The sequence below is a fragment of the Argopecten irradians genome, chromosome 11, assembly GCF_041381155.1.
Source record: "Argopecten irradians isolate NY chromosome 11, Ai_NY, whole genome shotgun sequence".
NCBI classification, from domain to species: Eukaryota; Metazoa; Mollusca; class Bivalvia; order Pectinida; family Pectinidae; genus Argopecten; species Argopecten irradians.
The window spans coordinates 41,607,617-41,629,968 of record NC_091144.1 but is presented as its reverse complement, the minus strand read 5'-3'; positions in this window follow the sequence as shown (position 1 = coordinate 41,629,968).

Here is a 22,352-nt window from a genome sequence, read left to right as displayed (position 1 = left end):
GGATGAGGATGATGATGAACGATTATAGCATTAATGATGGGTGGTCATGATGATGAGTGATGATATGATGAATAACGGTAAAATAAAAAATTTGAGTAAATGCAAAGGATGAAAGGATTTGATTGGTGAAAGTGATGATGAATGGTTATGACTGATGAGAATGATAATTTTGTGTGTGTTGATGAGGATATCAATTATGATTGATGAGGATGAACTTTAGAGTGTGAATGAAAATCATAGTGAGAATGATAATGGCGATAAGAAATAATGTGCATCATTAGAAGGAATATGATAATCTATATAATTTAAAAATAATTAATTTAACTGCTTTTGTCTGTATATATTGCTGCTGTTGGAAAAAATAAAACAAAAACAAACAAAAAATATTTTGTACATGGCCATTAAAGACCGTAATAAAAATCCGTTATGCTTTTATTGGTTTTGGATGAAATTAAAAACTTGAAAAAAACTTGAAAACTATATAAGTGTAGCGGGGATGTAAATATTTTTGTATATATATGGACAGGGCAAGCTAACAAGTTAAGTATATGGACAGGGCAAGCTAACAAGTTAAGTATATGGACAGGGCAAGCTAACAAGTTAAGCTGGTTTCCCAAACCTGTCCTGTGACCTTTGGTATGCATTTATTCCTCGTGAGTTTTGTCCTACATGTATGTGTGTCTGTCTTTCCTCTGTCTTGATTGGCTGTCTAGTCTCGGGTATAAATTCATGGTAGGGATTCTTGCGTGCTACCATCTCTTCTATTAGGTAATTTAAATATTGGTAGGTTAGATAATTTAGGAACGGGTAGGGGTGGGACATTTCTTAGGCAACTAGATATGAGAATGCATATGGGGGCTGGTCATACATGTAGTATTTGTACGGTATGAATGTCGGCTCATCCTCGATATTCCAGGGGTTCCCATCACTTAAGATCTGTGATCGGAACCCCTGGAATATCGAGGATGATGTCGGCTAGGCCTATGCTGTATTTCATGTTGTATTTGTAATTAAATGTTCATAAATATACACAATTTTCATGTTAGTATATTACAAATACCCTTTTGTCTTTGTATATGTTATATTTTACTTCAAGTTTTGTTCCTTTCATACCGCTTGATCTACAATGTATGCACAACTATTTTTTTTAATTTCTGATATGCCAATTTGATATAGTTCTACACGAACGCTTTAACATGTAGATAATGTGTGATGATTTCATGAGTCACAGGGTGGCAATAGGACGTTTTTATTCCAAAGCATACGGTTGTAAAATGTATCGGTATACGTTATCAAACCTATATTTTACATTGTTTGTCTTTTTTTTTCTGTATTTTAAACTTGTATGTTTGCACAAGGGTCAAACATTTAAACAATCATCTTACATCATACTTCAATTATAACGATTTCTTGTTTATTTTAACAATAATGCTGTAACAGCACATGGATATTGAATCGAATCCGGGTCCGGGAGACGCTGAACTTTCTGTATTTAAATATTAGGAGGACGAGGAACACAGTCGATTATACTGCAATGATCTTGTATTGGAGCGTAACGTAGAGTATCGCATGCGCAGTGGAGCGGAATTACAAGTCTAATTTTAATTAGATTGATTATACTGAAAACATCGCCGGTGAATATGATGTAATTTGTCTTACCAAAACGCATCTAGATGTTGAGGGTCCCAACTTGCGAGTTATCGATGGACGGTTTTCACCCGCCTGTTAGGCTATAGAGGGAGTGTCTTGGTTTAAACTATCTTGAACGAAATACTGTGGTTGCAAATGGAGTCTGGTTATCGGGACGACGACTTACCGTTCTGCCTATCACTCCAACCAAATTTGGATTCAATAAACGATGCTTTTGAATTATCGAGCTATGCTATTTTAATGAGTGACCTGAATATTGATATATTGACAATGTCACCAAATCATGTTTTTGCTGATATTATGGAGTCGCTTTACCAATGTTATAGACGAATCGACTAGGATTGGTTCCACTAGATCCAATATTGGTGTCAGTACTCTCTTTCTGTTCTGAATCGTCCGTTATTTCTACTAAAAACAGTTATACTGATCATGAAGGTTGTGACGCATATTTTAGTGTACAGTCTTTTAATACACCAGTTTATAAACGGAAAATTTGTTGATAAAAGAGGTGACTATGTTCTTTTTAATCGTCTTGTATCAAACTCAGAGAATTCCAAGCAAATTCTTCAACATATGATTCTGTTGATTTAGCTAGTGAACGCTTTACTCAAGTCTTCCTAGAATTCGCCGATAAAGCGACACCTTATAAAGAAGTACAGCGATACCGCTTATTATTTAGCAAAACTTATAAATAGTTTGGGAAGATGAAACTTAATGGGGGTGGGGGTAGGGGGGGCAAAGGTCCTCTCAATAGTTTGTACTCCCTCCCCACCCCTCCTTACCTACAGGATGAGATTAATTCAACACACAACCATATACTTTACATACATTTTTTCATATCATGAGTATCATTAAATACATTCCTTGTACATATCTATAGACAGTGGCATCGCTAACAGGAAATCAATGAATAAGCAAATTGGCCAAATTGGCGTGCGAGCGCCGATGCGTGAGATTTTGATGTTTGGGGCCCCAGGAAAAATATTATGATTCACAATGGCTGAGATGAGTTTTACGATGCATTTTGAAGATTTGATGTTGGGGGGGGGGGGGGGGGGGAGGTCTCCCCATGGAAAAAATATTATGATTTACAATGTCTAAGATGAGTTTTACGATGTAATTTGATGATTTTGCGAACGTGCGAAGGCGCGAGATTTTTGTGTTTCGGGGGTCCGGGGGAGACCCCAGAAAACAAGAGGCCCAGAGGGCCTGTCTCGCTCACCTGGTTTGTAATGCCAAGTAATATTCTGAATACAGGTTCATTGTTTCTTTTCTGAAGGAATTATAATATTAACCTCTAAATCCCCTATTGGGCCCCACCCCTCCTGCCCCCAGGGGGTCAGAGCCAAAATTTACACAAGTTCTGTTCCCCTTCCCCCAAGGATGTTTGTGGCCAAATTTGGTTACAATTCATGTAGAACTCTATGACTAGTAGCGATTTAAAGGATTTATCTCTATTTCTCCTATTGGGTCCCACCCCTCCTGCCCCCGGGGGACCAGAGTCAAAATTCATATCAGTTCTGTTCCCCTTCCCCCAAGGATTTATGTGGCCAAATTTGGTTACATTCCATTCAGAACTCTATGACTAGTAGCGATTTAAAGGATTTACCTCTATTTCCCCTATTGGGCCCCGCCCCTCCTGCCCCCGGGGGACCAGAGCCAAAATTTATACATGTTCTGTTCCCCTTCCCCCAAGGATGTTTGAGGCCAAATTTGGTTACATTCCATCATTCAGAAAGGTCTAGGACATTTAGTAGCGATTTAAAGGATTTTATACCTCTAATTCCCCTATTGGGCCCCGCCCCTCCTACCCAGGGGGGTCTGAGCCAAAATTTATAGAATTTCTGTTCCCCCTTCCCCAAAGGATGTTTGTGGCCAAATTTGGTTACAATCCATGCAGAACTCTAGAACAAGTAGCGATTTATAGGATTTACCTCCATTTCCCCTATTGGGCCCCGCCCCTCCTGCCCCCGGGGGGTCAGAGTCAAAATTTATACAAGTTCTGTTCCCCCTCCCCCAAGGATGTTTGTGGCCAAATTTGGTTACAATCCATGCAGAACTCTAGGACAAGTAGCGATTTATAGGATTTACCTCTATTTCCCCTATTGGGCCCCGCCCCTCCTGCCCCGGGGGGTCAGAGCCAAAATTTATACAAGTTCTGTTCCCCTTCCCCCAAGGATGTTTGTGGTCAAATTTGGTTACAATCCATGCAAAACTCTATGACTAGTAGCGATTTTAAGGATTTACCTCTATTTCCCCTATTGGGCCCCGCCCCTCCTGCCCCCGGGGGACCAGAGCCAAAATTTATACAAGTTCTGTTCCCCTACCCCCAAGTATGTTTGTGGCCAAATTTGGTTACATTCCATGCAGAACTCAAGGACAAGTAGCGATTTAAAGGATTTACCTCTAATTCCCCTATTGGGCCCTGCCCCTTCTGCCCCCGGGGGGTCTGAGCCAAAATTTATAGAAATTCTGTTCCCCTACCCCCAAGGATGTTTGTGGCCAAATTTGGTTACAATCCATGCAGAACTCTAGAACAAGTAGCGATTTATAGGATTTACCTCCATTTCCCATATTGGGCCCCGCCCCTCCTGCCCCCGGGGGGTCAGAGTCAAAATTTATACAAGTTCTGTTCCCCCTCCCCCAAGGATGTTTGTGGCCAAATTTTGTTACAATCCATGCAGAACTCTATGACTAGTAGCGATTTAAAGGAAATGTTGACGGACGGACTTCGGGCCAGGTGAGCTAAAAATTATTACGATTGAGAATGGCTGAGATGAGTTTTACGATGTAAGTTAATGATTTAAAAGCGTTTTTAACATAGTAATTTTTCGATTGAAAGTTACCTGCATTTAGAAATGATAATTGAGAATGTCGTCACATTATAATGCAATCCTGCTCGAACTGAACATACCGGCTTCACACCATTGACACATTGTTGTGTTACTCAAAATAATAATTAATTAACAATATATATATATAAATAAATAAATCTTTTAAGAGACAATTTTTGAAATAGTAATTTAGAATCCCTTGATGGACATTTTTAGTCTAGTTCATGTGTATTGACTTTTTCCTATTAAAAGTTTGAACATTTCGTGCTTGAACATTTAAGGAAATGTGCTGTGCAGCGGAAAATTTTTAAAATGAAGTACGAAAAATGTAAAAAGGACAAAAAAAGGACCTTTTTTTCCCCTCAAATGTGCATTTTTAGAACATTTCAGTCGAGGAAAATGGGGGAAGGGGGGGGGGGGGTGCAAAAAGACATGTTTCTCCCCCCCCCTCCCCCGCCCCTGCTTCAGAACACAGGGGACCAACTCAATGAAAATGGATGTTGTCATACAGTTTTTGTATTTGGTGGATGGACTGATGAGTATACATGACAGTCATGTGATTTTTTTTCAGAAAATAGAGATTTGAAAATTAATTAAAAAATCGGCATATGAACTATCTCTGTTTTTGTTGAATTTAGCATATGCAGAACATGCATCCCTAATTTAATTGTAATGATAGTTTTCTGATTTTGCAGTTTCAGTTGCCATGGTAACCACTTGAAATATGCATAAATTATGAAAATGTGGAAATTTTGAAAGTTTTTGACTAAGAAACCATAGAGTGCATCCTTGAACAAACTTTATATTTCTCTTTAGGATCTATTGGAAGTGCATACATATTCCCAGTAAATATTAATTTAATTTGTTAAAGCTAAATGCAATCTATAGTTTCGTACACAACAAGAGGCCCAGAGGGCCTGTATCGCTCACCTGGTTTGTAATGCAAAGTAATGTTCGAAATATAGGTTCATTGTTTCTTTTCTGAAGGAATTCGAATATTTACCTCTAATTCCCCTATTGGGCCCCACCCATCCTGCCCCCGGGGGGTGAGAGCCAAAATTTATACAAGTTCTGTTCCCCTTTCCCCATGGATGTTTGTGGCAAAACTTGGTCACAATCCATGCAGAACTCTAGGACAATTAGCGACTTATAGGATTTACCTCTATTTCCCATATTAGGCCTCACCCCTCCTGCCCTGGGGGGTTAGAGCCAAACTTTAAACAAGTTCTGTTCCCTTTCCTCCATGGATGTTTGTGGCCAAATTTGGTCACAAGCCAAGCAGAACTCTAGGACAACTAGCGATTTATAGGATTTACCTCTATTTCCCCTATTGGGCCCTGCCCCTCCTGCCCCGGGGGGTCAGAGCCAAAATTTATACAAATTCTGTTCCCCTTCCCCCAAGGATGTTTGTGGCCAAATTTGGTTACAATCCATGCAGAACTCTAGGACAAGTAGCGATTTATAGGATTTACCTCTATTTCCCCTATTGGGTCCCGCCCCTCCTGCCCCCGGGGGGTCAGAGCCAAAATTTATACAAGTTCTGTTCCCCTTCACCCCCAAGGATGTTTGTGGCCAAATTTGGTTACAATCCAATATGCAGAACTCTAGGACAAGTAGCGTTTTATAGGATTTACCTCTATTTCCCCTATTGGGTCCCGCCCCTCCTGCCCCCGGGGGGTCAGGAGCCAAAATTTATACAAGTTCTGTTCCCCTTCCCCCAAGGATGTTTGTGGCTAAATTTGGTTACAATCCATGCAGAACTCTAGGACAGTAGCGATTTATAGGATTTACCTCTATTTCCCCTATTGGGCCCCGCCCCTCCTGCCCCAGGGGGGGTCAGAGCCAAAATTTATACAAACTCTGTTCCCCTTCCCCCAAGGATGTTTGTGGCCAAATTTGGTTACAATCCATGCAGAACTCTAGGACAAGTAGCGATTTATAGGATTTTCCTCTATTTCCCCTATTGGGCCCCGCCCCTCCTGCCCCCGGGGGGTCGGAGCCAAAATTTATACAAATTCTGTTCCCCTTCCCCCAAGGATGTTTGTGGCCAAATTTGGTTACAATCCAATCCATGCAGAACTCTAGGACAAGTAGCGTTTTATAGGATTTACCTCTATTTCCCCTATTGGGTCCCGCCCCTCCTGCCCCAGGGGGGTCAGAGCCAAAATTTATACAAGTTCTGTTCCCCTTCCCCCAAGGATGTTTGTGGCCAAATTTGGTTACAATCCATGCAGAACTCTAGGACAAGTAGCGATTTATAGGATTTACCTCTATTTCCCCTATTGGGCCCCGCCCCTCCTGCCCCCGGGGGGTCGGAGCCAAAATTTATACAAATTCTGTTCCCCTTCCCCCAAGGATGTTTGTGGCCAAATTTGGTTACAATCCAATCCATGCAGAACTCTAGGACAAGTAGCGTTTTATAGGATTTACCTCTATTTCCCCTATTGGGTCCCGCCCCTCCTGCCCCAGGGGGGTCAGAGCCAATTTATATAAGTTCTATTCCCCTTCCCCCAAGGATGTTTGTGGCTAAATTTGGTTACAATCCATGCAGAACTCTAGGACAGGTAGCGATTAATAGGATTTACCTCTATTTCCCCTATTTGGCCCCGCCCCTCCTGCCCCCGGGGGGGTCAGAGCCAAAATTTATACAAGTTCTGTTCCCCTTCCCCCAAGGATGTTTGTGGCCAAATTTGGTTACATTCCATGCAGAACTTTATGACTAGTAGCGATTTAAAGGATTTACCTCTATTTCCCCTATTGGGCCCCGCCCCTCCTGCCCCCCGGGGGGGGGGGGCAGAGCCAAAATTTATACAAGTTCTGTTCCCCTTCCCCCAAGGATGTTTGTGGCCAAATTTGGTTATAATCCATGCAGAACTCTATGACTAGTAGCGATTTAAAGGAAATGTTGACGGACAGACGGGCGGACGACGGACGCCGCGCCATGACATAAGCTCACCGGCCCTTTGGGCCAGGTGAGCTAAAAATGGTCAAAATTTTTACATTTTCATAATTTATACATATTTTGGATGATTACTATATGGCAACTACAGCTATAAAATTAGACAAGAGGCCCAGAGGGCCTGTATCGCTCACCTGGTTTGTAATGTCAAGTCATGTTCTGAATACAGGTTCATTGTTTCTTTTCTGAAGGAATTTGAATATTTACCTCTTATTTCCCTATTGGGCCCCGCCCCTCCTGCCCCCGGGGGGGTCAGAGCCAAAATTTATACAAACTCTGTTCCCCTTCCCCCAAGGATGTTTGTGGCCAAATTTGGTTACATTCCATGCAGAACTTTATGACAAGTAGCCATTTAAAGGATTTACCTCTATTTCCCCTATTGGGCCCCGCCCCTCCTGCCCCCCCGGGGGGGGGGGGGGACAGAGCCAAAATTTATACAAGTTCTGTTCCCCTTCCCCCAAGGATGTTTGTGGCCAAATTTGGTTATAATCCATGCAGAACTCTATGACTAGTAGCGATTTAAAAGGAAATGTTGATGGATAGACGGACGGACGACGGACGCCGCGCCATGACATAAGCTCACAGGCCCTTTGGGCCAGGTGAGCTGAAAAATGGTCAAAATTTTTACATTTTCATAATTTATACATATTTTGGATGATTACTATATGGCAACTACAGCTATAAAATTAGACAAGAGGCCCAGAGGGCCTGTATCGCTCACCTGGTTTGTAATGTCAAGTCATGTTCTGAATACAGGTTCATTGTTTCTTTTCTGAAGGAATTTGAATATTTACCTCTTATTTCCCTATTGGGCCCCGCCGCTCCTGCCCCCGGGGGTCAGAGCCAAAATTTATACAAGTTCTGTTCCCCTTCCCCCAAGGATGTTGGTGGCCAAATTTGGTTACAATCCATGCAGAACTCTAGGACAAGAAATAATTTATAGGATTTACCTCCATTTCCCCTATTGGGCCCCGCCCCTCCTGCCCCCAGGGGGGTCAGAGCCAAAATTTATACAAGTTCTGTTCCCCTTCCCTCAAGGATGTTTGTGGCTAAATTTGGTTACAATCCATGCAGAACTCTAGGACAAGTAGCGTTTTATAGGATTTACCTCTATTTCCCCTATTGGGCCCCGCCCCTCCTGCCCCCAGGGGGTCAGAGCCAAAATTTATACAAGTTCTGTTCCCCTTCCCCCAATGGTGTTTGTGGCCAAATTTGGTTACAATCCATGCAGAACTCTAGGACAAGTAGCGATTTATAGGATTTACCTCTATTTCCCCTATTGGGTCCCGCCCCTCCTGCCCCCGGGGGGTCAGAGCCAAATTTATTCAAGTTCTGTTCCCTTTCCTCCAAGGATGTTTGTGGCCAAATTTGGTTATAATCCATGCAGAACTCTATGACTAGTAGCGATTTAAAGGAAATGTTGACGGACAGACGGACAGACGACGGACGCCGCGCCATGACATAAGCTCACCGGCCCTTTGGGCCAGGTGAGCTAACAAGAGGCCCAGAGGGCCTGTATCGCTCACCTGGTTTATAATGCCAAGTAATGTTCTGAATACAGGTTCATTATTTCTTTTCTGTAGGAATTTTAATATTAACCTCTAATTCCCCTATTGGGCCCCACCCCTCCTGCCCCCGGGGGGTCAGAGCCAAAATTTATACAAGTTCTGTTGCTCTTCCCCCCCAAGGATGTTTGTGGCCAAATTTGGTCACAATCCATGCAGAACTCTAGGACAAGTAGGGTTATTCATAGGATTTACCTCTATTTCCCCTATTGGGCCCCGCCCCTCCTGCCCCCGGGAGGTCAGAGCCAAAATTTATACAAGTTCTGTTCCGCTTCCCACAATGATGTTTGTGGCCAAATTTGGTTACAATCCATGCAGAACTCTAGGACAAGTAGCGATTTATAGGATTTACCTCTATTTCCCCTATTGGGCCCCGCCCCTCCTGCCCCCGGGGGGTCAGAGCCAAAATTTATACAAGTTCTGTTCCCCTTCCTCCACTGATGTTTGTGGCCAAATTTGGTTACAATCCATGCAGAACTCTAGGACAAGTAGCGATTTAAAGGATTTACCTCTATTTCCCCTATTGAGCCCCCGCCCCTCTTGTCCCCGGGGGGTCAGAGCCAAAATTTATACATGTTCTGTTGCTCTTCCCCCCAAGGATGTTTGTGGCCAAATTTGGTCACAATCCATGCAGAACTCTAGGACAAGTAGGGATTTAAAGGATTTACCTCTATTTCCCCTATTGGGCCCCGCCCCTCCTGCCCCCGGGGGGGGTCAGAGCCAAAATTTATACAAGTTCTGTTCCCCCTCCCCCAAGGATGTTTGTGGCTAAATTTGGTTATAATCCATGCAGAACTCTAGGACAAGTAGCGATTTATAGGATTTACCTCTATTTCCCCTATTGGGCCCCGACCCTCTTGCCCCCGGGGGGTCAGAGCCAAAATTTATACAAGTTCTGTTCCCCTTCCCCCAAGGATGTTTGTGGCCAAATTTGGTTACAATCTATGCAGAACTCTATGACTAGTAGCGATTTAAAGGAAATGTTGACGGACAGACGGACTGACGGACGACGGACGCCGCGCCATGACATAAGCTCACTGGCCCTTCGGGCCAGGTGAGCTAAAAATGGTCAAAATTTTTACATTTTCATAATTTATACATATTTTGGATGATTACTATATGGCAACTACAGCTATAAAATTAGACAAGAGGCCCAGAGGGCCTGTATCGCTCACCTGGTTTGTAATGTCAAGTCATGTTCTGAATACAGGTTCATTGTTTCTTTTCTGAAGGAATTTGAATATTTACCTCTTATTTCCCTATTGGGCCCCGCCCCTCCTGCCCCCGGGGGGTCAGAGCCAAAATTTATACAAGTTCTGTTCCCCTTCCCCCAAGGATGTTTGTGGCCAAATTTGGTCACAATCCATGCAGAACTCTAGGACAAGTAGGGATTTATAGGATTTACCTCTATTTCCCCTATTGGGCCCCGCCCCTCCTGCCCCCGGGAGGTCAGAGCCAAAATTTATACAAGTTCTGTTCTGCTTCCCACAATGATGTTTGTGGCCAAATTTGGTTACAATCCATGCAGAACTCTAGGACAAGTAGCGATTTATAGGATTTACCTCTATTTCCCCTATTGGGCCCCGCCCCTCCTGCCCCCGGGGGGTCAGAGCCAAAATTTATACAAATTCTGTTCCCCTTCCCCCAAGGATGTTTGTGGCCAAATTTGGTTACAATCCATGCTGAACTCTAGGACAATTAGCGATTTATAGGATTTACCTCTATTTCCCCTATTAGGCCCCGCCCCTCCTGCCCCTGGGGGATCAGAGCCAAAATTGTATACAAGTTCTGTTCCCCTTCCCTCAAGGATATTTGTGGCCAAATTTGGTTACAATCCATGCAGAAACTCTAGGACAAGTAGTTCGTTTTTTTATAGGATTTACCTCTATTTCCCCTATTTGGTCCCGCCCCCTCCTGCCCCCGGGGGGGGTTCAGAGCCAAAAATTTATACAAGTTCTGTTCCCCTTTTCCCCAAGGATGTTTGTGGCCAAATTTGGTTACAATCCATGCAGAAACTCTATGACTAGTAGAGCAATTTAAAGGAAAATGTATGACGGACGACAGGACGGACGGACGACGGACGGACAACGGACGACGGACGCCGTGCCATGACATAAGCTCACCGGCCCTTCGGGCCAGGTGAGCTAAAAACGGTTATTTATAGTTGAATCAGGGATGTACTAAATATTTCAAATACCGATGCAACAATTGTCAGAGAAACTTAGTCCGTTGATAGCAAATTGGAAAGATATAAATCTCTGTAAAGTTTGCTTGTCACATTTTCTGGGACTAAATAAGCCAAGTCCCCATTTTGTAAAACTAAAATTAATCATTTCCATATCAAATTTATAAACAAAAGGTTTTTATTGGGTATTAAGGAACAAATAAGAAAATGGGAATCGAAGAAGTAGTCGCACAATTGAATAAGTAATGAATGCTTGGTATGGAATCTTAAGGTTAAATATTGTGATGATTAATACTGTATTCGACCTAATAAGTGCCCCTCCTTCTTTTTGAGGCCTCGATTTCAATTGCCCAGGCATAAATTAAGACCAAAACTACACAAAAAATGTATATATTTCCAATACAATTTCGTCCTATTAGCACCCCTTTTCATTCTTTTCAAATTTTGAAACGCCCTGGGCGCTTATTGGGTCGAATACAGCAATACATTTTGAATCATTTATTAATAGGAATCAAATAATCAGGGAAGTGAATGAGTCATAAAATATGGAACTAGGAATCAACTTGATGGAGGTCTAGACTCCTTAGGTACTGACAAGAAGTTGTTTAATTCATTTGACTCATGTGATCTTGAATGAACTAGGTCAATGTGATTAATAAAAACAAACTTGGTAGCCCTTCACCCCATCATAACTACAGGCTCCAAGCCTCTTTTAAGTTATTGACAAGAAACAATTAACCAATAAGGGGACATTTTAATACAAAGAAACAATTTACCAATAAGGGGACATTTTAATACAAACTAAATTTGGACTACCCCTTCATTAATGTTTTGCACAAAATAAGCCAATAAATCAATTAGCAAAAGAAAGCAATAAAGAAACCTTCAGTTTCAACGTTTTCAGTCTGCTATTAGTTCAATCTATGTGAAATTAAGGTCTTATTAGAAGTGTGTGTGTGTGTGTGTGTGTGGTGTGTGTGTGTGTGTGTGTGTGAGGGAAAGGGTGTGTGTGTGTGGGCATTGTGTGTGTGGAGGGGGTGTGTGTGTGTGTTGCTAATAGGGATGGGGGCACTTATTGTGTCAAATATGGTATAGTTTTAGCCTAATTGACTGCTGTGTATTTATAAGTTAACCAACAGAGATATGTTTCTAAATTCAGGTGAAAAAACACAATAAGACAGATACCGTTTCCAAAGAAGTTTAATAAGCAGAACATGGTTTTTATAGTCATAGAAAGCAATTCACCAAGATTTTACAATCAAATACTGTAACCAAACTTATTGTCATGCATGATTTTCCTATTTCTCTTGCAATTAGCGACTGTGGAAATAAATGGCCATAAAAATGTTCTAAGCACAGGTATGTTAAATCCTTATCAGTTGTAAAATAGTGACAGCACCGTGAAAGTCGTTAAGCAGGAGTTAAAGCTGATTAACATTAGATAATACAGAATACAATGTCAAACAAGAAACATGAGGGCCAGACATCTAACAATACACCATGACATCATCTCAACAAATTAAATTAGGTTTTCAAGACGAGTACACACGGCACTTTGAGTATCTTTCATGGAATTTTGGTAAGTTTTCCATTACATTCAATTATTCACAGCACCTGAAGCTAAACGGAACTTTGGAAAACGCGTTCTAGTTTCAATGATGGCGACTGGGGTTATTTCTCAAGGCATAGTGTTTCAGCTGTAATCACACCAGTGGCAACTTGTGAGACACAAAACAAGAAACTAGTGCTTGTTAGACATTAAGGTGCTCACAAATTTCTTCCTAACAACCTTTATGTTCCATAGTATCCTAATAGGACATCTGATGAAGGCACTTGCCTTGAGGATATTCTTGCACGTACAAAAATGTTAACAATATCGCATCATTACCCAGAATCGGGACTATAGTGTAACATGTAGAACTGGTTTAATGATTTCACTTGGTTATAAAAATACTTTCACTTTTACTTCATTCAGAACTTTAGATGTGAAATGACTTTGAACTTTTTCTTTTCCAGGTACTTTCATCAGAACTTTAGATGTGAAATGACTTGAACCTTTGTTAATTGTGTTCTTTTGTTACCCCATGTACAAAGAAGTTTGATTATTATTATCTTATTGATATTGATAACGATAGACTTGTTCGTTCCTGTTCAAAATAGTAGTCTGCCCTAGAGCCATGTCCAGTCTCTCGTTCACGTGTGTGACTTACCTGTCTGTACTAATGCTTGAATGCCTTTCTGGGTAACATCAGATCTGTGAGTTCAGGCACCCAGGGGGGCAATCCTGATAATTGTATAATGTTTTTCTTACGGCAAGGTTGGGTAATTTCATAAATTTTGTTTTACATTTAGAACACATGGTAGAGTAACAAAAAAAAAAAAAAGCAAATCCGGTATATGGGTCACGGGGGAAAGTAAGCGATAATGCAACGTACACCTAGGACCTAGGATGATGTGTAATAAATTAAATATAATCTGCTAAATAACGCTGTAAATATCTTTGACCGACACTAAAAGTTATCCGTTTCGTCACTTTTTTATTGACTTTATAAACAAGATTTGCATTATATTATTCCGAAAAGTTTCCAAAGTCGATCAGCTGTATGCTTAGAATATTGTGGCCGATGATGACAAGATTTTGTATGATATGTCTCTTGAAATTTACACAAAACGAAATCTGGTTAGCACTGTCTTATGTCACTGTTGTTAATTTATAGTAGAACATCGCTGACAGGTATCCTCTTTTAGTATATAGGTGAGCTTATAAAAGGTCGGTGGTGTCACAAGCGGAAATCTATAAAACCGCCGAAACATATATATGAGACGGTATAAGACAGTGACTTCCGGTCTATCGTGTGTGTGCAGTTGGAAATCTGCAATAGCGGATGTACACAAACTCCACATCCGACAAGGAAAACAATAGTGCGCGAGTACGCTCCCACTAAAAATTCAAAATGGTTTTTTTTTCTTTCAAGATAACGGATGGTGCGCGACAAAGGATATGAAGCATGATGTCATCCTGAGCCTTGGGGTTAGATAACTTAGAAATAGTTTCCTTTCAAAATTAATGATTTCCCAGAGAAGATCTGAAGAGATTTTGTGTAATATCATTAAAGTGTTACAATTAACAGTGATGGTCAATGAAAAAATGTTATAATTTGTGATGATTCATTGACATGTACAGCAGTTGTCCTGTGTATTACAGTACCCACAAACCCATTGAAAGCAAGCTACATATACTCTATAACAAACATTGCACAAATAAATTATTACATGTGTAGATCATGCCCAATCCCCCAGCCAAATCATATACAGCATATTTAAGGTACTAGCACTACACTTCTCATGATACTGTATAGTTTGTATATTACAGAGTTATCTGCCCTTGCAGGTTGATTGTGACACCAGGGTTTAAGAGCATTAAACACAACCATACTAATCAGAGAAAACTCTCACAAAATAATGACGTCACACAATGGAATATTAACCGTAAGGGAGCTAACTCCGTAATATAAACAGATGGAATAGCAGCTCAAAAATCATTTACTGAATTGTATATTGATTTTACCATATATGGCCACTTAACAAAACAATTCTCTATTTCGACTTGTACATATTCTAGGAGCTTAATAGTTTTCATTCTATTTTCTGTATATATAATGTTCTATTTTGTATCAACTGTATTTTTTGGTTGTGAAACTGAGCGAATTAGGAGGTCCTAAATTGTGCTGTGAATTTTGTCGAAGAGATGATGGGGGTTGTACACTGATGGGGAATCTACGTCGGCCAGTCCACACCGGCTTGTGTTGGGATGTTAATCCTGCCCACCACAGACAACTGTCCCACACTCTACTTCTCATGTAGCATCTGTAACACATACAGACTGGCCATCAGGTAAACCACAGAAAATAACATCCTCTCTCTTCATGCTAGAATAGCCTCATTCCATTTATCAAATATATAACTGGATAAGCAAATAATTTCATTTTACTTTTTTTTGAACTGATATAAAATGAAAATCAGAAATGTATGCCATTAATGACACAATGGGACAGGCTGAGATATGGACAGGCCTGAGATAGGACAGGCTGAGATAGGACAAGCTCGAGATAGGACAGGCTGAGATAGGACAGGCTGAGATCAGGACAGGCTAGAGATAGGACAGGCTGAAGATAGGACAGGCTGAGATAGGACAAGTGAGATAGGGACAGGCTGAGGATTGGACAGGGCTTGAGATAGGACAGGCTGAGATAGGACAGGCTGAGATAGGACAGGCCTCCTCCCAAACTTCCACTGGGATATCACGTGGTGCTTGTTATAGGTTTGGGAAGGTGGAGTTACTTTACCCGAACGTCAACTGAGGAGTCAGGAAGGTGGAGTTACTTTATCTGAGTCAAATGAGGAGTACAGGAAGGTGGAGTTTTTTTTACCTGAGACAACTGAGGAGTCTGGAAGGTGGGAGTTACTTACCTGAGTAAACCTGAGAGGAGTCGGGAAGGTGGAGTTACTTACCTGAGATAACTGAGGAGTCTGGAAGGTGGAGTTACTTACCTGAGTAAACTGAGGAGTCGGGAAGGTGGAGTTACTTACCTGAGTAACCTGAGGAGTCAGGAAGGTGGAGTTACTTACCTGAGACAACTGAGGAGTCTGGTAAGGTGGGAGTTACTTACCTGAGACAACTGAGGAGTCTGGAAAGGTGGAGTTACTTACCTGAGTAAACTGAGGGAGTCAGGAAGGTGGAGAGTTACTTACCTGAGTTAAACTGAGGAGTCAGGAAGGTGGAGTTACTTACCCGATGCAAACACAAACCCAATGAGTTGGGAAGGTGGATGAATGTCTGTTCTGACCTGACCCTCCCTGGTTCTGTTGGCAGCCAACAGGTTGGTAAACCTGGAGTAACCCTGCGAGCTGTAGATCAAAGAAGGAGCAGTTCAGTTTTACCTGCTGGCAACCTTCAACGACGCTCCTTCGTTTTTTGTAAAAGTAGTCAAAACTGAGAACTCATATGTACAGGTGTAGTGTTTACATGGCTGTCAACTCAGGTCTCCATTGTACAGGAAAGTGAGTTACCTAATCCAGTACAGACTGTCAGACAACACTTCAGGACAGCAAACCCCATTGCACACAGGTAGTGTTATACCCGATTAACGCGTACGTAAGCTGTCAAACGTCGAGTCTCATTGTAAAAGGTAGTCAACTCAAGGGACCATTGTACACAACTGAAAGCCGCTTTGTAATTAATACGGCTTTGTCAAAACGGCAACAGTCACCAATGGGTGTGTCAAAAACAAACGTACGCTAAAACGCTGTCCACAACTGGTCAGGATCTGTTAACCTAGATCTACAAGTCATTTGAACAGGTAGTGATACAACAATGGAGGTCTTGCAAAAGAAGCACAACAATCGGTGTATGGGGTTAAACTCATGACAAACAACTGAGCACTGTCAACGACATTCAGGCGTCATATGTACAAGATAGTGGACTTACAATTATGCTGTCATCGTTAAGCCCCAGTAGGCGTCCAGGGTCAAGTTGTCATACAGGTAGTCTTTACAAAAAGCAAAAAAAACAAACAATGACACACAAGACCAAAAAGAAATACAAACAACGGCATGTCACACGTATCAACAGCTAAACTTCACCACTGTGCTAACTAACCTGCGGTTCAACTTAGGAAAAAAAGTGTTAAGCACAAAACAGATTACAAAAAAGATCACCCTATACGGGTAAAAACACAACAATAAACAAAAACGGCATGTCCAAACCTGTCCAATAATCATTCACAGTTGGTAACAGCGTGCTTCGATGTCACATATTTCAAACACATAAACCGGCCCAACCAAACAAACGGTTCAGGTCACCGAAACGCAAACGGTCAGCTAGGGCTAACCCTCAGTCATCTATTACGGAGGGTAGTGTTAATAAGGAGCTAGTCAACTCAAGTCATTGTTACAAGTAGGGCGTATGTTTACACGCGCGTCAAAGCTTAGACCCTCTGGGAACTCAAGTTCCATTGTACAGGTAGGTGTATAGAACAAGCATATGCTTGACAGCCCGTTTTGCCTTCGAAAATGCTGTGTCCAACTCAGTTCATTATATTAAAACACGATGGGTAGTCTTGTTAAACCAAAAATACAAAAACAATAAAAACGCGTGCTGTCCTAATCACATTCAGGGATGGTAAACTTCGTCAGATCATTGTAAAAGAAAGTATCACACCCTCCAAAAATGTCATTGTACAGGCATATGTGTTAATTCATGGTCTGGTGTCTCAAACTTAAATCAAACTTAAAACCCCCAACTACGCCAACATTGAAAAACTACCGGATACAAGCTTCCGTACCATAAAGGTATGGGGGCTATCAACGTACTCGGTCATTATATTAAAGATTACGGGCTAGTGTTTGTTATCACGAATTATCTTACGCAGCAATCTGCTTCCCGAGCAGAAACAAAAACACACAAAAAAACAAATACAAGACAAAAACCGGCTGTCAAACTTCCAATCATTTGATAACAGGTATCAAAACAATCCTGACTTCTGAGCTCATTGTACCAATCAGTGCGTAGCTCGTTACAATGCATGCGCTTACAATATGGCTCGTGGTGTTCACCATGAAACTCCCGTAAATTGCGTGACTGTGTTGTGTTTACAAGGCTAACCACACAATGTCGTATCTGACAATGGCGGCTAGTCTGCCTTCAGTTTATGCTATCTCTAGGTCTGTACCCCCACCTAGTCCCCCTCCCATTTGTATAGCGGTAGTTCTGTTGGTTACCGACTCCCTGGGCTATCCCTCTATGCTACTTCCCCTACCCTGGCCACCCGAAGATCCACACCTCTTTGTACAGGTAGTGTTTAATCAACTCACAAGCATGTCTAGATAATTTCCCCCTACTTAATATCCTTCCCCTTTCCAGGATTCTTTCGCTGACACGCGGTCAGCTGCACCCATTTTGTAGTACTGGTAGTGTTTACACCCACAATGAGCATGTCCGCACTTACAACTTCATGGCTTTCTCATCCCTAAAAAGTCACAGGGAACGCGTGTAGCGGGGGCTAGTGTGGGTTAAAATACCACGGCTCCCGCCACACCTCCAGTCAAACAACTAGATTCAAGAGAGGTCTCCCAGTTTGTACAATATTTGGTAGTCCAAACTTTAAACCTCAAGTCACCCACTTAGTCCTACCGCAAGGTGTAGAGTTTTCACATCCCCTACACAAATCAACAGAAATGCTGTCCAACTTGATACGTTTACCGTAATTATATTTACAGGAGTAAGATGTATTGCGACATAAGACACAAAGGTCTGATGGACATATTTACCGATGTACTCCGTGCGCAACGCCGAGCGCTAAGGCCCATTTTCGATCGACTCCATATGTTTGAACAAAGACCGACAGTGTGGTAATCAGGAGAATAGTATATTATACGCAAGGACCACCACAAACACTCCATCATGGACTGAGAGTGAGCGAAACGTCCGTTGAGCGATTGGTGGCTATAGTCGTTAACGCCTACATAACCCGATAAGTGCACTATCGCCTCCCCGTTCTCCCCTACAAGCAGCCAATCAACCACTCGAACCACTGCACTACTTAATAAAAACCAGGATGATCCAGCCAGCCCCACTACCATACATCTTACCCGCAGGTTCCCCTACGCCCCCCCTCACTAACACTAAGGTTCCACATCCTCGCCACGGGGCTGCTTGCTCACCCCCCCTCCCCTCACGCCCCCCCCCTCCCCTATATCTCATAATTGTCCCCCCCTAACACACCATAGCTCTGACCCCCTCGACACACCAAACACCTCCCCATACGGAACCCCCTGTTACTCCATATATACCCCTCTCCACCTCCCTCCCCTCCCCTCCCTTCCCTAGCTCAGCCACAACTAGCTACTACCAACTCCGCCCGACGGCTACCAGAAAAAGGACCCGTAAAATCATATACCACCCCGACCCACCCAACAACCCTCCCCCTTCCTATGCACACCTAGCTTCATAAAAACTTCAGGGGTAAACTTCACGGCTCAATGCCCCTCCGTACTTATATGCCTGAGAAGACGTTCTAAGATTTTGTCGGGCGGCTGTCCCACTCAGCTCAGGCACCATTTGACAAAGTAAGATCAAACAACAGTCACAAATTCGTCAGGAGCTCAACTTACACTGAAAAAAAAATAGAACCCTTCGTTACTAAAGTAAACCGTCAGCCAACACAGGAACTCAGTCAAAAAAAACTAAAAAACTTGTTTAAAACTTAAACTACTCTAAAATCAAACTACTTACAAACCTAAAACCTAACTAAACCTCAGAGTCATCTGTAAGGTATGTGGTTTGACAATGGCTTGCGGAGTGGCTGTCAACTACCACTCCCAGGCCCTAAACTGCCATATGAACAGGCCATAGTTTTACTCTCTGGCCGAGCTGCTTGTGTCAAACTACAGCGTTCAATGTAGCGGTAGTGTTCTACATGGCTATCGTACTTCATGCCGCCCCCCCTCAAGGGATGTGTAGCGTGGCCCGTCCATGCCTTTCTTCTTCCCCTAGATTTGGTCCGGCGTGTGGGGCTTTTCCTCCCCCTTCTGAAGTCCTAAGGGATTCCTCCTGCCCCCCTCGCCGGCGGTGGTACCCTTCAGCCCGCCCCGTGGCTAACTACAGCCCCTGGTCCGTTTCAGCGTTCACTCGCGAACTCATCTAGGAACATGAGTAAACAAGGCAAAATCACCTCATTGTCATCATCAACTTGAACAGACAGTGTACACACAAATGGAGTGTGGCCAATCTCCTAGTTCTCATCTGGATGGCACCCCCTAAGATTTCCAGGCTTATTCCCCTTTCTAGATCAGACCCCTGAAGACTAATCATTGTCATCAGGGAAGTAGGTAAGTTAACCAACTTCCCCGCTCCAAGCACCCACTCGGTAGCTAACACATCAGGTACGAAACCTTGTCCCCAGCTCTAACAAGGATCTTTGGGCGGGATTCCATAGCCCTCATTTCCCATTGTACAGTTAGTGTTACATGGCTGTCAAACTACAGTCCAGTGTAAAGGGTTAGTGTTACATGGCTAACTACTCATGACCATTGTATCAGGGTTAGTGTTAACATGGCTATCTACTCAGCCAATGTACAGTAGTGTTACATGGCTGTCAACCATAGTATATATTCTATCATAAAGGTCATATGTGACAAATGGTAATAGTACCTCTCTGTGTTTTCCTTCTACAGTAATGTCAGTTTGGCTGTCTTGGAGACCAGTTCTCATGGAGCAGGGTTTACTACTGTCAGATACAGGGCTCCACACCTGGTTAATTAGCAAAGAAAATAACTGTACAAATATAATACACCATTATACAAAAATCCATATTTGTGGCCAAATTTGGGTTACAATCCATGCAGAACTCTTGGACAAGTAGCGATCTTTATAGGATTTACATTTATTTCCCCTATTGGGGCCTCTCCTGCCCTCCGGGGGGTCAGAGACCAAAATTCATACAAAGTTCTATTCCCTTCACCTAAGGATGTTTGTGGCAAATTTGGTTACAATCCATGCAGACGACTGTCCAAGTAGCGATTTATAGGATTTACCTTTATTTCCCCTATTGGGCCCCAGCCCCAGTTCCTGCCCCCGGGGGGTCAGAGCCAAAATTATATACGAAGTTCTGTTCCCCTTCCCCCAAGGATTGATTGTGGCCATATTTGGTTACAATCCATGCAGAATTCTAGGACAAGTAGCGATTTATAGGGATTTAAGGCTCTGTTTCTCCTATTGGGCCCCGCCCCTCCTACCCCCGGGGAGTTAGGCGCCAAAATTTATTTACAAGTTCTATTCCCCTTCCCCCAAGGATGTTTGTGGCCAAAATTTTTTTACAATCCTTGCAGAACTCCTAGAGACAAGTAGCATATTCTTATAGGATTTAACTTTTATTTCCTCTTTTGGGCCCGCCCCTCCTGCTTCCCAGGGGCGTTCAGAGCCAAAATTTATACAACGTTCTTTCCCCTTTCCCCCAAGGATGTTGTTGTGGCCAAATTTTGGTTTCAATCCATGCAGAGAAAACCTCTAGGACAAGTAGCGATTTATAGGATTTACCTCTATTACCCCTTTTGGGCCCCACCCTCTGCCCCGAGGGGTCAGAGCCCAAAATTTATTACAATTTCAGTTCCCTTCTCCCAAGGAGGTTTGTGGTCCGAAATTTGGTTACAATCCATGCAGAACTCTTGGACAAGTAGCGGTTTTTATTAGGATTTATCTCTTATTTCCCCTATTAGGCCCGCCCCACCTCCTGCCCTGGGAGGTCCAGAGCCAAATTTTATACAAGTTCTGTTCCCCTTCCCTAAGGATGCTTGTGGCCATATATTGGTTACATTCCATGCAAGAACTCTAGGGACAAGCTAGCGGTATTTATAGGATTTACCTCTAATTCCCATATTTGGGGCCCCAACCCCATACTGCCTCCGGGGGGGGTCAGAGCCAAAATTTAAAAACAGGTTTCTGTTGACATTCTTCCAAGGATGTTTTGTCCCAAAGGGGTAGTAGGTGCACTAAGGGGCCTATTTTAGCCCCAGAATTTTATAACATGAGGGGGCCCCATGGGCCTTAACGAGTCATCTGACTCATGGAACAAAACAACAGTCACAAGTATAATGGGAGTGGTTTAACAATTTATTAGTAAAGCAATACAAGGAACTCTTTTTTTGAAATAAGTAAGTTTTCAGAACAATAGGTAAAGGTCATTTGTTTGAAGCAAATATTGGTTAGCCCTTCATCCATATATGCGTATTAACCAATTCCGAGGGATGAAGGAGAGTACCGGATTTTCAAAAGCCAAATTTCAGCAAAAGCTCCCTTTTTGGACCCCTGACCGTTCTATTCCCATGGGTTCTTACCATCGTCCTTTTATAAATTAAGTACCCCCATCGCGAGCCCCGTCCCTCATGTCCACCTCGGGTCTGACCAAACTCGTATATATGAAAATATGATTGTCCTTCCCAGTGATGTTTCACACAAAATATGGATGCACTTAATCCACTCAAGGGTTAGGAAGGAGTAGGCTTTTAAAGCAAAAATTTAGATTCAAAATTCCCCATTCTGATGGCCCCCACCTCTGTCCCCAGGAGTTCCGGACCCTAACTATTTTATATAAAATATGGAC